The 16,252-nt window shown below is 45.6% G+C and overlaps 1 protein-coding gene and 1 long non-coding RNA gene across 2 annotated transcripts in view; one reads left to right on the forward strand and one right to left on the reverse strand.

Moving 5' to 3' along the window:
* LOC310689588 overlaps positions 1–11,251 on the reverse strand; it is a 40,424-nt gene extending 29,173 nt beyond the window's left edge. Inside the window, exon 1 of the long non-coding RNA XR_014517532.1 lies at positions 7,211–11,251. This is a non-coding gene — a long non-coding RNA (uncharacterized lncRNA). The remainder of the gene's footprint in view (positions 1–7,210) is intronic.
* Positions 1–16,252, forward strand: part of LOC310689509 (uncharacterized protein) — a 209,398-nt gene that overhangs the window by 78,623 nt on the left and 114,523 nt on the right. The window lies entirely within an intron of this gene.

Genomic DNA, 16,252 nt, shown 5'->3' on the forward strand with positions numbered 1-16,252 from the left:
GCTTTTTTAAGACGGGAGAATTAAACCTTAAGGTTCATAAAACAGGAGCCCGGGGTAACAAAGAAATCTCTGGGATTCTCTTTCAGTTTTACAATTCAAGCTTAAAGTCATCCTCAGTGTGGACTTTGTGGGTCGTGAAAAGATTTTTGATGGGAGTCATGACAATAGCGATGCACTTGTTAGGATTTCACCAGCACAAATCAGGTTATTTATGCTCTGCCTATGTATGCGCTAGATGTGCATGTCTACTCAGAGGTAAACCTCAGAGAGTTCATCTGTTTATTTATAAAACTGCTTATAGACCACCTTACGAGGGCACAGCTCACCCGAGGGGGCTTGCATCTCGTAAAAACACACTGATGTTCAGAAAGCTGCCAATTTAAAAGCAGCAGTTTAACAAGCATTTTTAAAAACATAGGCTGGTTTTAAATAAATAAGCAGCAAAAAAGAAATGCAGCCCATTCAGGAACAGGCCTCTTGAGAAAAGCCAGTCCATCCATATATATATATATATATATATATGCAGGTTTTGGTGTCTTCGGGTGTCTTCCCGTGTAAGAGTTGGGGTGTCTAGGCGACGTTTCGACGAGGTCTCACTCGTCATCTTCAGGCTGGTGCTTTCGGCTTCTTGTTACTGGAACAGAGCAGGATCTCAGTGTTTGAGTTCCTATAAATACTGTTGAGGGGGTGTGGTGTATAGCCTCCAACGTTCTGGGCAGAGAGGAAGTTCCCAGGTTAGTGTGCCTTTTCTTCTTTTGTTCTTTAATTACTTGAGGGATATCTTGAGTGATTTCTTGAGTGATATTCTGAGTACCACTTAGGTGGGTCATTAGGTGTGGATTAGTTGCTAAAGCAGGGCACAAAACCACAGCTCGCCCCTATACACGAAGCCAAGCCAGAGCACAACTAAGTGCAGTACAGCCATCTTCTCAGAAAAACTCTTCACAAGCTCAAGAGGTCAAGACACGAAAGCTTTAGCAACTAATCCACACCTAATGACCCACCTAAGTGGTACTCAGAATATCACTCAAGAAATCACTCAAGATATCCCTCAAGTAATTAAAGAACAAAAGAAGAAAAGGCACACTAACCTGGGAACTTCCTCTCTGCCCAGAACGTTGGAGGCTATACACCACACCCCCTCAACAGTATTTATAGGAACTCAAACACTGAGATCCTGCTCTGTTCCAGTAACAAGAAGCCGAAAGCACCAGCCTGAAGATGACGAGTGAGACCTCGTCGAAACGTCGCCTAGACACCCCAACTCTTACACGGGAAGACACCCGAAGACACCAAAACCTGCATTCCTGTACCCGTGAAAATCTACGAAAGCATATATATATATATATATATATATATATATATATATATATATATCCCCAACCCTGCTTAAATATTTGAAAAGTTGGGGCTTCCTTCACCTCTACAGTGGTACCATGGGTTAAGAATTTAGTTCGTTCCGGAGGTCCGTTCTTAACCTGAAGCACCACTTTAGCTAATGGGGTCTCCCACTGCCGCTGCGCGATTTCTGTTCTCATCCTGAAGCAAAGTTCTTAACCCGAGGTACTATTTCTGGGTTAGCGAAGTCTGTAACCTGAAGCGTCTGTAACCTGAAGTGTCTGTAACCAGAGGTACCACTGTATTTCCATCATTTATATCCTGCAGCTTCAACATAAACTTACATTTCCAGGGCAGCTAACAAAGGAGTAAGAAACAATAGAAGCACAATTTTTTAAAAAGTAGAAAATAGTGTGTATAACAGGTGTGGGGGAACCTTTGGCCCTCCAGTTGTTGCTGAATTACAAGTGCTGTCAGCCCCAGCAAGCATAGGCATCCTTGAACATTGTTCAGCAAAATATGGAGGGCCAAAAATTCCCCATACCTAATGCATGGGACTGTAGCCTTTTTTACAGTTCATCTTTGCTTAGGACCAATTTACCTAAGCGGCTGCTTCAGCCTGAATATTCCTGTCCAGCAACTGCACAGCTTTTCAGATAGGGCACTACTGAGAGTACCACTTGTCCCAGAGGTTCACATTGTTGCTGGTGGCAGTGGTGGTGATGGTGGTGGTTTGAATTCATATCCAACCCTTCTACAGGAAACTGGACTTTTAGTGTTGTAGCTCCGGCCCTCTGGAATCAATTACCAGCTGAAATTAGACATGGAGCCCGTGCAGATTGGTGTTTTATTGCAGCTGTATGAAGAAACATGTTATAGACACGATAACCGGGCGTCAGTGGTAGATTCCTTCTACTTCGGTTTGTTGTGCTATGCTTCCCCAGTGCTGTCTACAGGGGCTATAGAGCAACAAAATTGGGACAAAAATGAACCAGAACATTTGTGCTATAGAAAGTTAAGGGGTTTCAGTGGCATGTTACAAGATACACACTGACGGGAAACGAAGCAGCAATTTGCAGCTGCAAACAGTATTGAAATTGTAAACCTGTAAGAATGTATTGTTGTAGAGAAGGTTTTAATCGTTTTTAGAATTTACATCATTTGCTTTTTAATTTTATCCTGCTGTACACCGTTTTGATGGCCTCAGGCTGCGATGTGGTTTATACATTGTAAATCATCCCCATTATCCTGGGGTCTCTGCAAGAGCCGATAAAAAGTTTGCTGCATTAATGGGCCGTATACAAAAAGCACCGTTATTCTTTTCTGATCGGCAGCTGCTAAAATAAATTCAGTTCGAGGCTGTCTGCGGTCAAAGTGACATAATTTGTGATATAATTAAATACACACAACTGTGTTTAAATAACATTAAGGGTCCAGCTCAAAGCAAACCCAAGGCCGGAAATCAAAAGTAATATTGAACTTCCACTTTCAGTGTGTTGTGGGTGGTGTGTTGGCTACAGCTATACAACTGCTAGATTTAAATAGGCCTGCCAGTCCCGTTCCCCCCTTTGCGGGATTCCTGCAATTTCAGCAGGTAGATGATATTCAACAGGTGAAGCATTCTGCTACACACATCCCTGGGGAATCCTAATAATAAGCTCTTTTAGTTTTATCCTTTGCAATACGTTCATGAGTATATAGTACACAGCAGTGGGAAGCAAAATTGGCAAGAAATACAGCATTTCTCAGTTGTCTAAATAGAGTTCTCTTGTTCAGGATTCTGGCCAGCTAGGATACACCATTCCATCTCTTGCTCCAGTCTCCAACCCACCATCACCATCCTTAAAAAGTCAGTATTCTGGACTGAGTGAGTATGCTCAGTCCTTGCTAGGTTATTCTGGGTTTTTGTCCCTCCCTCCCCTTCAGCTTGCATAGTGTCATTTTCACTATAAAAGTATCTACATGCAGAAAATTAGCTTGGTATTAGTGTATAGGATCCTCGGTCATAGATTTAATCACCAAACTAAAGAAATTTGGGGTAAACGGTTAAAACCAAGTAAATCAACTTTTTTGCTCCTAGCAGAGGCACAATTTTAATTTCTCCTAACTAGGAAGAAGGAAATTTGTCAGGTAAACCTTTGCTTTCCATTGTTGCACCTAATATATGTTGGGGAAAGCTTCATCTGCTGAATTCCTGCTTGGCATGTAGTTGTAAAAGGTACAGTAGCCCTTTAACGAAGCAGTCAATCCTGTCTCCGAGACTTAATACTGTATCCAATACTGCCCTGCACAGAGTCCTACTGAATCTTTAAATTCCCCAATACAGTGGTACCTCGGGTTACAGACGCTTCGGGTTACAGACTCCGCTAACCCAGAAATAGTATCTCAGGTTAAGAACCTTGCTTCAGGATGTGAACAGAAATTGCGTGGCGGCGGCACAGCTTCAGGTTAAGAACAGTTTCAGGCTAAGAACGGACCTCCAGAATGAATTAAGTTCTTAACCCGAGGTACCACTGTACACTAGGAGACAAGGCAGCATCAGCCTGTCCTTTTCATTAATCTCCAGTTATTATTGTTAACATGCTGCTTCTTATTTCAGTGATCTGAACTAAAAAATATGACAAATAACAAAATCAATACAATAAAAAAATCCACATTTTAGAGCAGGCAAGACCAATTAGATGAAATCTCTTCTTGAACAAGAGCAGGGAAACCATTTCTAGCCTGAGGGCCGCATTCCATCACAAGCGAGTTCCCAGGGGCCGCATGACAACAGTGGGTGGGGCAGTGGATGTGACTCCCAGAGGCTGCAGTCCAGCCCCAAAAGCCAGAGGTTTCTACGCTTACATCCAAGCAAGCAAGAGGCCCTGTTAAGAGTTCAAGGTCACATTCTAGTTAGGCAAAAGTTGTGGAGAGAGGCGTGGAGCAGGGCCGGTGAGGAGGTGTGGCCCGGGAAGGGTTCAGAGGTCTGAATGAAGAGCTCTGAAGTTCTCCGAGAGCCAGCGTGGTGTAGTGGTTAAGAGTGCTAGACTCATAATCTGGTGAACCGGGCTCGCTTCCCTGCTCTTCCACATGCAGCTGCTGGGTGACCTTGGGCTACTCACACTTCTCTGAAGTCTCTCAGCCCCACTCACCTCACAGAGGTGTTTGTTGTGGGGAGGAAGGGAAAGGAGAATGTTAGCCGCTTTGAGACTCCTTCTGGTAGTGATAAAGCGAGATATCAAATCCAAACTCTTCTTCTCTTCTTCTACATTTGGCCCTTGAATCTGAGTTTCCCCACCCTTGCTCTTGAACATCAGTACATACCAAAGCAAATAGCATATGGGAACCCTCCTAAGTACTAGCAGAGCATAGAAATACGGGGGACACCCAGCCCCAACCACCAACTACCCCAACTGTGTGTATAGCATCTCCTATATTTCTCTGATGAAAATAGGGACATCCTGTTCCATGACAACAACAACAACAACAACAACAACAACAACAACAACAACAACAACATTATTTATACCCTGCCCATCTGACTGGGTCACCCAAGCCACTCTGGGCAGCTTCCAACATATATAAAAACACAATAAAACATTAAACATTAAAAAAAACTTCCCTATACAGGGCTGCCTTCAGAAGTGTTCTAAGGGCTGTACAGTTACTTATCTCCTTGTCTTGGGGGCCGCATAACCATACCCTGCTATGTTTCTCTGATGAAGATAGGGACGTCCCAAGGAAAAGCGGGACATTCTGGGATCAAATCAGAAACCGGGATGGCTTCTGTAAATCCAGGACTGTCCCTGGAAAATAAGGACAATATTCTCACTTTTGCTGGTGCCTCCCCAGCTTAATCTCACCAACACTGAACCCCCGGAATGCCCTACTTAAGTTCCTCACTTTCTTCTACCAGGTGTGGGGAAACATTTCTCAGGCCAGGGGAGACATTCCCTTCTGAGCAACCTTCCAAGGGCCATGTGCCAAGGGTTGAGGGTTCAGAGACAAAAGTGGGAGGTGAAAGAAATGCAAATGTTGCCTTTGCACTGTAGGTTAGTCCAGGCACGCGCTCCAACGCCCCTCTCATCCTCCATCCAGGCAAGGAAGAGGCGTTTTTGGAGTTCAGGGGCACATTCCAGCCAGGCAAAAACTCAAGGAGGGTGTGAAGCTGGCCTGGTGGCCTGGGGAGATTTCTGTGGGTGGGACGGAGAGGCATGGGGGGCTGCATTCACCCCCCTGGGTCGGAGGATCCTCTCCCCTGCCTCCCCCAGTAGCCAGATAGCATCCTTGGGGTTCAGGCAGAGAAGGTGGGCAGGGGACCAGACCAGGGAAGGAAAGGCTGAACCGTGACTTTCTTGCCACTCCCTGTATCACCCTCCTTTTGGTCGAAGGTGAACCTGTGTCTTCTGGGGCCTGAGAAGGATGCTGGGCCAGGTGGCTAAAGTGGGAGAGGCCATAGAACAGGCTGTACCACTTCCAGTTTCAAGGGAGTGGAGCCACAGCCGAACGGTTCCCCACCTTAAAATGAGCACCACTCAAATAGGGCTGGGCTCAAGCTTTGCTCTCTGGTGTGCTAGTTTTGCACTTACATAACATTTCAGAAATTTTTTATTGCTGCACAGCAAGCTCTGGAAGAGTACTGTATACCAGATCCTTCCGATCCCTTGGAGATCATTACATAACAACCCAGTATTTTATTAGCGTATAATGGCTGCATGGTAAGCCAGCCCACGCCATCTCAAATTCCAGCTCCTTTTGACTCAGATCCTTTTCTAGTGAATCCCCAGAGTTGGGGATACTCTGTGTGGCAATACCTCTAATTCCCAGGCCAGATGTTGGTTCTGAAGCAGAAGCAAATACAGGCAAATGAGATGCTCATGCATAGCCCAACTCCCAATGTGGGACTGGCATGCACAATAGTTAGGGTGGGGGGCACTTGTGATCTGGTCCCCTCTCCCCCACAGAGGAGGTAAGATTGTCAGGAACAAGCAGGAGATGTTGGCATTCAAGTCAAATTCTTTGAATATGTCGCCTGGACTGTTGCCTTCTTTTTCCAGAGCTAGCTGTACTGCTAGGGATTGGGGGCGGGGCAGAGAAAAATTTTAGATTTGCATTTTTATAGGAACCTCCCTAATTTGCACTTTATGGACCAATAAATGAGCAAACTCCGCTATCTTTCAGAATTCACGCTTCTCTGAATTTTGCGACGCCTGGTCTCCGGCCACAAGAAGTGCCCGGAAATTAGTGGAACACAGTATGCAAAACGACATTCCATTAGGAAAATGGCTTGCAAAATTGCATATGTTTGGCAACATTTGGCATTCCTAAAATCACAGAATTGTAGAGTTGGAAGGGACCCTGAGGACCATCTAGGCCAACCCCCTGCAATGCCAGAATATGCAGCTGTCCCATATGGGGATCAAACCTGTGACCTTGCTGTTGTCAGCACCTTGCTCTAACCAACTGAGCTACCTTGTATACAAATCTCCATGCAAACTTTTAGAATTAAAAACCACACACTGATTATGAAACAGGGCGAGCTGAACTTAAGGTTGGAACAATGTGAAAGGGAGAGAATCTGAAATCCACAGCTTTGTCCATTCTCACAAGCTACCTTTTGCCAGCCTGACTATGCAGCACAGCTACTTATCAGAATCCCACCTGGACCAGCACTTCCTTCCCCACTTTGATGGACAGATCTAGAGGGCAAAAAAGACACAAAACACCCCCTCCCTATTTTTATATTTTGGCAAAAAAAGAGAGAAAAAGACAAAGAAGCTAAGAGAGGGAGAGAAACATGTTGATCCTTATTCTCTTTCTTCTTTGCCCTCCTCCCTCCCCGTTGAAATGTGTGGAGAGAGACCAGGCGTCTTCGCTGCTCTCTGCTCACCTGCAATCTCTGTTTGCGTTGTTCTGTGGCAACGTTGGTCCCCTGGTTTTCAGCAGCAACAGCATAAAAGCACTAGGAGAGCATAAACAGGAAACTTGTGTTTAGGTGGGAGTTCCCAGGAATTTTGTTCTGCTGACCACAAAGGCCATGGGAGAAAGGAAGTAGGAAAAACACTGTAAATACCTGGGTGACTAATAACTTTGTGCTGCTCAGCTGCCCTTTTTGGGTCATGCATCTTTCTGTTCTTTCCATGCAGGAGGAGAGGGGAGGGCACCGTCCAAGGACGAGGCACGGAGACTTCACAGGTTTCTTGTCTTGGTGGTACTTACATTCTCCCTCTCTGCAGTGCTTTGTGACTCTCCTACCAGATCAAAGTCATTTTGCAGTGCCATCCCATCTACTCAAAGGCAAACAAGTCACACTGAGATGAGTGCAACACACTCCCAGTGTGTGTCTAGGATTGCAGCCTCAATCTTGCATAACGCTAGCCTTATAAACCGTGGTGATCCTGGGAGTTTCTGCACCAACAAATGTTTTAATGTAGGGTCCTTTGTAAGGAATGCTGAACTGGCCCAGCGGGAGCTGGCCTAGGATATTGCCAGAGCAATGTAGTGGAAAACCTCAGCCCACTTTAAACATTTGCTAACCCATGCTGCTGATACAGGAAAACTCTTATAGCTGCTGCATGTGGGAGAATGTGATGTTTTAAAAACCCTTAACCTGCTGTGTGCAGGTAACCAGTGCATGCTGTCACCCGCAGTGCATGTGTTGGAAGCTGTAGCCTGAGCGCATGGGCTGTGTATGTGATGGTGCAGTGAATGCAGCAGGGACCTTTGGGGCGTCTTTCTCCGAGGACACGTCGCTGGCACAAGGACTGTGCCTGGGGTAAAGCAGCACTGCTTAAATCACAGAGAACAGAAATGCACTGAATTCAAGGTAACTCACACTGCATCTTAAGAGCCTTTCAGCCACCAACAGGGAAAAACCTACTCCTTTATGAAGCTGCTATGGTGGAATCGCTTACAAAAGATCAGTGGAAGAGCAAGATTGGCTTTGAGTTTCGCTCGACGTGTAGGATGCTTCTGTATTGCCTGCTACAGCAGGAATGGGGGACATTTTTTCAGGGCTGCAATTCCTCATAGATAACCTTCTGGGATTGGCATTCCAGAGGTGGGCGGAGCCAGAGGGGAAAGTGGGCGGAGCAATGGATGTAGGCTACATTTCGGCCACACAAAAGCTGCAGGGTTCTGTGCTGACATCTCTCTTCATCCTGCAAGCAAGGGCCATTATCACAATTCGAGACTTTCCAGCTAAGCCAGAGTCCCCAAGGGGGCTGTGGGTGAAGGATGTTGTCTGGGGAGAGTCGCATGGGCCAAGTAGAGAGGCCTGGAGGTCCATTCAGCCCCCCAGGGCCAGCTACCCCCTCCTTCCTGAGCTACAGCATCTGCAGGGTCAGCACAGGATTCATTGCCATCTGTGCAAAATGACCATCCCTTTCATCCAGCAGAGGCTGTTGGCTGAGCCATGCCGATGGGGAAAGGGGGGGGGGAGAACAGGATGTGTGGCGGAGTGGTGCTTAAGCTCTGTAAAGAGAGTTGCCAGCACTCGAGGCTACTTTGAAAGCAAGTTTATAGACCTTAAAACCTAATTGCATCATTGGAGGTGGGGAGCTTTCAAACTAGAATATATTTAGATCCTGGATGAAATCCTTGCTCCCCTAGTAATGGTCTCTTGCCATCCATTTGTTTCCCAAAAGGCACTTTGCCTTGGGAGCAACTGGCTGGCTGGCACATGAGACAGGATTCTGGACTAATGGGCCCTTGGCCTGCTTCAACAGGCCTCTCCTTGTCCTCCTAGAACAAGGAGGGCAGGGGGAAATATTCCAACTGCACACACAAGTACTACCTGGAATTCAAGCTACAGTCTTTCCCAGTCAGCATCCCTTTGCAATGCAATCCTCAAAGTGCCCCAAGTTTAAAAAGCACCTTGGCAGCTCGATACAAACTCTGCCAACAAGCAAACTTGCATATGCCCCCGAGAGACTCTTTCTCTCTTATTGGCAGATCTTTCACTGAGTCATCCTATTGCGCTTTACTATTAGGGATGCTTTCAGAGCAGTTTAAGGATTCAAGGTAGATGGCTGACAATTGCAAAACCCGACACACACAGAGAGAGCATTTTAAGATGACCTAAGGCTGCATAAGAGAAGCATCAGCCCCTCTCACATTCACTGGCCAAACAGATTTCTTTCGTCCTGCTGATCAAACAGTGTCCACAGGTTTTTGGAGCATTTACCAAAAACCTGCATAATCTTTGAACGACAAGGAGAGTAGAGTAGGCACATGCTATGGGCAGCGGTGCCGTTGTAACCGTACCGTCAAATCTCTGGGGAAAACTTTCTCTCACCTCACTGGTACTCTGTGTGCTGTTAGACAATAAGAAGACCCTTTGGTAATTTGTTGCTTACAAGCTGCGCTCTGTCTCCCTCGCCCAAGGATGTTACACTGATTCTGAAGCAGAGCATGTTGAACAAAAGGGCGAAAACACCCCGTTGCACTCGCATTGTCTAAGAGGATTTGGATGAAAGTAGCCAAATCTTCACTCCCCTTGTTTTATACTGAAGCAGCAGCTGGAGGTGGGAGTCATGTATCTCTTTGTACGAGGTTTGCCCATTAGATCCCCAAAGGGATTTCCATTGTTACCCAGAGGGGCCCTCTGAAAGGAGAGCTTTTCTTCCTTTCTTCCCCAGCTACGAGCACAGCTTGGAAGATGTTTTGTCTTTTAAACTGACTGGCAGCAGCTTTCGCTGATCTGCATCTTGCATGTGGCAGAGATGGGGAAGGAATGGATTTCGAAGTGGGGCCATCTGTACAGAGCAAAACTGGCAAATCGGGGGTGGTTCGCGGGTCTCGGTGGTTTCCCTGCAAACACCAAGGACTGTCTGGCTAAACTGAAGACATCTGGCCAACTTAATTTAGAATGCAGGGTCTAATTTCACTGGAAGGCTCAGGCCCATTTGCCACCGAGATAAACTCCAGATTGGCAACACTGGGGCAGAAACTGTTACAGGCCTACATTTCAGTAATGAAGAAATTCACCTCCCTTGGGGGAGCAGATTAGTGCTGGAGTCACAGTACAGATCACCTTCAAGGCAGGAAGGAAAAAAAGCCAGTGGGGTCCAACCATTTTAGCTACAGAGTGCAGGGGAAATGCTGTCTTCCAGCTAAACAGGAAAGAGGGTACCGGTATATAGGGGGGTGGGAATCCTATGGACTGGTGCTCATAACAGCTTTGACACTGGGTACTTGGCATTGGCAAATGAGTCATCTGTCTGGTTCAGTGTGGGCACAATTAGAAAACTTGCATATTGTATACTGTATATCCACACATTTGCACGAAGATTTGGCTGGGGCTTGCTCTTTGGAGCATGTGGTGCCAATATTCTTCAGACCTTATTGGGTTCTGGTCTGTTTCCAAGCGTGATTCAGAAGTGCTGGTGGTCACCTGCAAAGCCCTAAGCAGTTTTGGAATAGGATATTGAAAGGGTTGTCTTCTCCTGGAAATTCCTGCCCATCTACTTACGTCATCTATGGAGGTGCTGGTTTGCACCCAGCTACTGTCAGAAGTCTGCTGGATGAGAAGACTAGACAGGGCCTTTGTGATGGTGGCACCCAGATTGTAGAACTTTGTATCTTGGGACACTCATGTGGCCCCTCTTTATCAGTCTTGAGGCATACTGTGAGGAAAATTTTGTTTTGCTGCATTGGGGTGAGATTATTACTCCGTCCTGTTATTTTATGTGCTGTTTTTATGCTTTTGCTACTGGTTTGGTTGCTTTTAGTTTGGTTGCTTTTTGTTGTGTGGTTGATTTCCCTGTCATTGTAGTAACCTGGATTTGGGGACTGAAAGGGGTGTGTCTCTTTGTGCCTGAATATTTATATAAATAAAAACACAAATTGGTTATATGCTATATATGTAGATGGAAAGATCTGTGTTGTGGAGATTTTGGGTGGTGTGCCTGATACAGATCCCTGCTCACGGCAATGAAAGCAGTTAACAGATCTGCCATGAGCACCAGGTATTTGCTAGGAATACAGTTGTACCTTGGAAGTCAAATGGAATCCATTCTGGAAGTCTGTTTGACTTCCAAAAGTTCGGAAACCAAAGCACGGCTTCTGATTGGCTGTAGGAAGCTCTGCAGGAAGCTCCTGCAGCCAATTGGAAGCTGCAGAAGCCCCGTCGGACATTTGACTTCCAAAAATAGTTTGCAAACTGGAACAGTCATTTCCAGGTTTGCGGCTTTCAGGAGCCAAAACGTTCAGGAACTAAGCTGTTCCAAAACCAAGGTATGACTGTACATACACCAAGCAGACCCCGAGATGGCTGTATGAAATTGACTAGATCAGATCAGCAGCTTTCGGTCCAGCAAATTTCCCACTTAGGAGGCACTCCTACGAGGAAGGGTTCCAGAGCACTGCTATGAAGTAGACATAGCCTTGTACTGCTTTTTAAAAGGAACACGTGTTTAGATATGCAAATCTGGGGAAGTCGCCATCCTTTAAAATTCATTTGGAGAAGTTCCAAAGCTGTTTGGGGCTTGAAGAAGGGCACATGATGCGCATGACATTGAAACTGAATGGTACACCACTTCTTGCACTATTGCTGTAAAACACTCTGACAGGGTAGGATATATGCCACAAATGCAATTCCACAATGACTATTAATTGCTATTATCTGTACAGTGGTACCTTGGGTTACAAACACCTTGGGTTACAGACACTTCAGGTTACAGACTCTGCTAACCTGGAAGTACTACCTCGGGTTAAGAACTTTACCTCAGGATGAGAACAGAAATTGCGTGCCAGGAGGCCCCATTAGCTAAAGTGGTACCTCAGGTTAAGAACGTTTTCAGGTTAAGAACGGACCTCTGGAACGAATTAAGTACGTAACCAGAGGTATCACTGTACATAGCTTTGGCCTGGAGGCCCCTGATGATGCAGCAGCCTTGCTGGGTCAGTACTTAAGACACGAGACAGCCTGGGAACCTGAGGTACGATGCTTGAAGTTCCATCACGGATGAAAAGCAGAACGTACACATAATGAAATAAAAGAATAGCAGCTGGGTCATTTGATTGCTCTCAGATTTCATTCCTGATAGGCCTTGTCCTTTTTACTATGTGCTCTGAACTTTAGCCAAATAAAATAAATATTTAATCAACTGTTTATCCCAGTTAATTTGAACCTTCTGTTCTTAATCTGTAAACACTAATAACAGACCAACTGGGTTAAACCCAATTCCAAAGCCTTTCAGTAAGATGCGAATGGCAAATCGACTATTAATGTTCTCTGCATACTGCAGGGGAAAAACTATTTAGCAGCGGCGCGGCTCTGGAAAATGCCTTTGAGCTTAAACCTGAGCAGGTTTGTAAAGCTATTGCGCTGAACAGAACTTACTTCTGAGTAAACATGCACTGATTGGCTCAGGCTGCATGTATAACCTATGTTTGTCAACTGAAAGCATAAGCAAAAATCTCCACTTGGAAAGATAGGCGACTTGACTGAGGCGTATTCGTACCATATGTTTAAAGCACAGTGATGCCACTTCAAGCAGTCATGGCTTCCCCCAAAGGATTATGGGAGCTGTAGTTTGTTAAGAGCACTCAGAGTTCTTAGGAGAACTTCTCTGCTCACAGAGCTACAATTCTGTGCCAACGTGGTGTCATGCTTAGAGTTTCAAACCAGGACCTGGGAGACCAGGGTTTGAATTTTCCCACTTAGCCATGAAGTTCACTAGATGACCTTGGTTCAGTCACTGCCTCCCAGCCCAACCTATCTCACAGGGTTCTTGTGGGGATAAAATGAGGAGGGGGAGAACCTTGAGAAGAAAGGTGGGTTATAAATGAAGTAAAAATAAATGGATACTTCAGATGGAACTCTGGGATGGTGTGACCACATCTAGAGGAGATTGCAGACCCCTCAGGAGAACCACCCACTAGCAACATCTCAGTCGCCTCTGGATTAAGCTTCAGTTGATTGACTTTCATTCAGTCTGCTATTGTGACCGGACATGGGGGCAGCAAACCCACAGGATCACCTGAAGAAGAAGAAGAAGAAGAAGAAGAAGAAGAAGAAGAAGAAGAAGAAGAAGAGAGGAAACAACTGCCTGCTGTCAGGCTGCTGATGGCAGCACACTCTAAAACTCTGTACGATCCCTTTCAGCAGATTCACGCAGGTATTAAATAACACAGGGTCTAAACTTAGCCTCTTTGAGTGGAGTCTGGGGCTGTTTGTCCAAGCAGGAGTTGAACCATGGCAATGTCAGTTGCCCCAGAAGTAAACCCTGGTAAACAGTACCAAATGCCACTGAGAGATAAAGGAGAACCAACAGGTTCACACTCTTCCTGACTTTCTCCCAACCCAGAGCACCCTACAGGGCAACCAAAGCAGTATCTGTGGCCGAACCCCAATTAAAATAGATCTAGAAGATTGGTCCCCAACAAGAGCACCTAGACCTGTCTGGCAAGTTGCTTGTTGCCATGCCTCCCTATCAGCCCAGGATATTTTATTTTTCCAATGAGCCTGTAGTCAAAGGAAGGGTGTGCTGCCTTTTGGGGGCGGGAGAAGTCAAAAGTCATACATTCAGGCTGCCCCCTGAGCAGGCAGCCTCCTTCTCTCTGGGCTCCACAGCCTCTGTTTGCTCCCTGCCTCTTTTCCCCTTATTCACTTGCTCATTCATTCATCATCCATCCATCCTCCCTCTAACTCTCACACATATCAATTCATTCATACACACACACACACACACACACACACACACACACACACACGCACACTACAAACAAATCTCAGTATACATCAAATATAAAGATGCATTTGAACTTCCTGGCCTGCCTATTTACATGACACCCATTATGAATGGCTTTCCAGGGCCATCACAGTTGTGTGTGTGACACAGCTAACTGTCCCCAGCTGTACAATTTCTAGCTCAGAATTCAATTTATGAGCGTGTTTGATGTTAAAACGTACCCATGAGCTTGTAGTTTATATACATTTCTGACAACTATTGTTAGGCTGTGCTATTGGTATGGCGAGGAGAATGCATTACTATATACTTTGAGCCTGTCTGTGGTGGGAGGGGGCAGGGGGAGGGGAGCAGTCCCAACTAGGAGGCTCCATCCAATTATCTCGCTTAACAAAAGCGCTGCTGCAGACATTGAGCTGTGGAGCAGCTGAAGCAGGCCTGACAGGGGAAAGGCTTGCATATGGAAGTGGGTGGATTCCTCAGCTGCACAAACAATCCCAGGAAGACTTTATTGGGGTTACTTTATCCTTAGAGGACTACTTTAAACTTCCATCACAGTTCAAGGGATGTTCAGGATGAGTTCAATTTCGTTGTTACTTTTGTACCCATTCCTCCTTCCTAGAACCTAAATGCTCTCTCATCTAGATAGCAATGTGCTTTAGAGCCTGGGCTGAATCAAGATTTCTTTGTTTAGCTCAGTGGTTCCCAAACTTTTTCGGCCGCCTCCCCCTTGTTCCCCATAAACTCATCCACGGTGTCTCCTACTCTATGAAAAGCATTGTTCAGAATAGCAATTTGCGTGAACCACTAAGGAAAATAACAACACGCTCAAATTCAAAACAGTAATAATAAGAGCCCACCTACCTCAATATGCTGCCCGCTCTCTCAGAGGCCAGTTGACGGAAGCCTGCAAGCTGGATGTGCCAGTGATGCTGCCACCAAGCTCAGGGAGAAGGATGAGCCTAGGCTTCTCCCAAGCCCTGATGGCTCTCCATGGCCTCTCCATGGCTGCCACTGCTGGCCTCTTCCCTTGGGCAGCTCAGAGCAGCTACTGGAGAGCAGGCGAGGAGGAGGAGAGGCCACTAAAGCCCAACCCTGTCTGATCCACCAGCTCCAAGGGTGAGGGCAGGGCCAGCCTGGGTGGAAAGAAAGCAGGAGCGCAAGGGGACTTGATATTTTTCTAAAATTTATTCATTGGTGTGTGTTTTTCTTTTTGTAAATTTTCTTGTAAATCTACTGAAGAAGGGAGGTGGAGGGCATGTGTGCTGTGCCCCATTGGTGTTGTGGTGCCAACACTCGCCCTTCTTCTGATAAGAATTGTTCTGCAGGGGTGGGGGACAAAAAATGAAGGGTCATCTTTTGGGGGGGAGGAGTAAGAAATGTCCCTATTTTCACCTGAGGAATGGAGGGTATGCACCTGTGTTGTCTTTTAGGTGTCTGTTGAAGACTTTCCTCTTTCATCCATCCTTCTAAGTGGAGATCCCTGCCCCCAACCCATTATCTGCACTGGGTTTCAAATTATTTTTATATATGTAATTGTTTTATATATGCTTTTATTGTATTGTGGAATTGCTTTGAGATGCATCACAGGAAGCTTTGCATAACTAAAACTTAATAATAATAATAATAATAATAATAATAATAATAATAATAATAATAATAATAGATATGTTAGGAAATGTGCAAAAATATAAGCACCAGAAGGTAAGGAATTAAATGCAACAATGTACAACACATTTTCACCCCCTTTTCCGCTGCTTTCCTGTTTGTTTTTAGACTGCTGTTTTATTGTTGTTGTTTATTAATTAAGGCCATTGGATTGTTTTCTCACCATCTTGTTAGCCACCATAGAGGTTTTTATGCAGAAAGGTGGAGTAACAAAGGGTTGGGTGTCTCTTTAGAGCTTCCGTGTCACTGTTGAACTGCTGTATAACCACTTTCGTTTGGCGAAGAAGTTCATCTGCCTTAAATAATATTGAGAATGCCAGCTGTACCAACCCGGCTCCCCAGAAAACACTCCACCCAGGGAGACCAAAAGAGAGAGAGAGAGAGAGAGTGGAAAAATTGCACATTGGGCAGAATGGTGAAATGAATCACTCACACCAAGATTTCTCAGACATTTTAGCTGACATAGCCCAAGAATTGTAAAAGGGAAAACATTCGTCTTCATTGACACAAACACTCTGGGATACTATTAATCTTTCCTGTAGCTCTTTCCAGCCAATGCTTTGCTCTACAAT

Source organism: Podarcis liolepis, assembly GCF_965112155.1.
Source record: "Podarcis liolepis genome assembly, chromosome: 12".
Classification (NCBI taxonomy): Eukaryota; Metazoa; Chordata; class Lepidosauria; order Squamata; family Lacertidae; genus Podarcis; species Podarcis liolepis.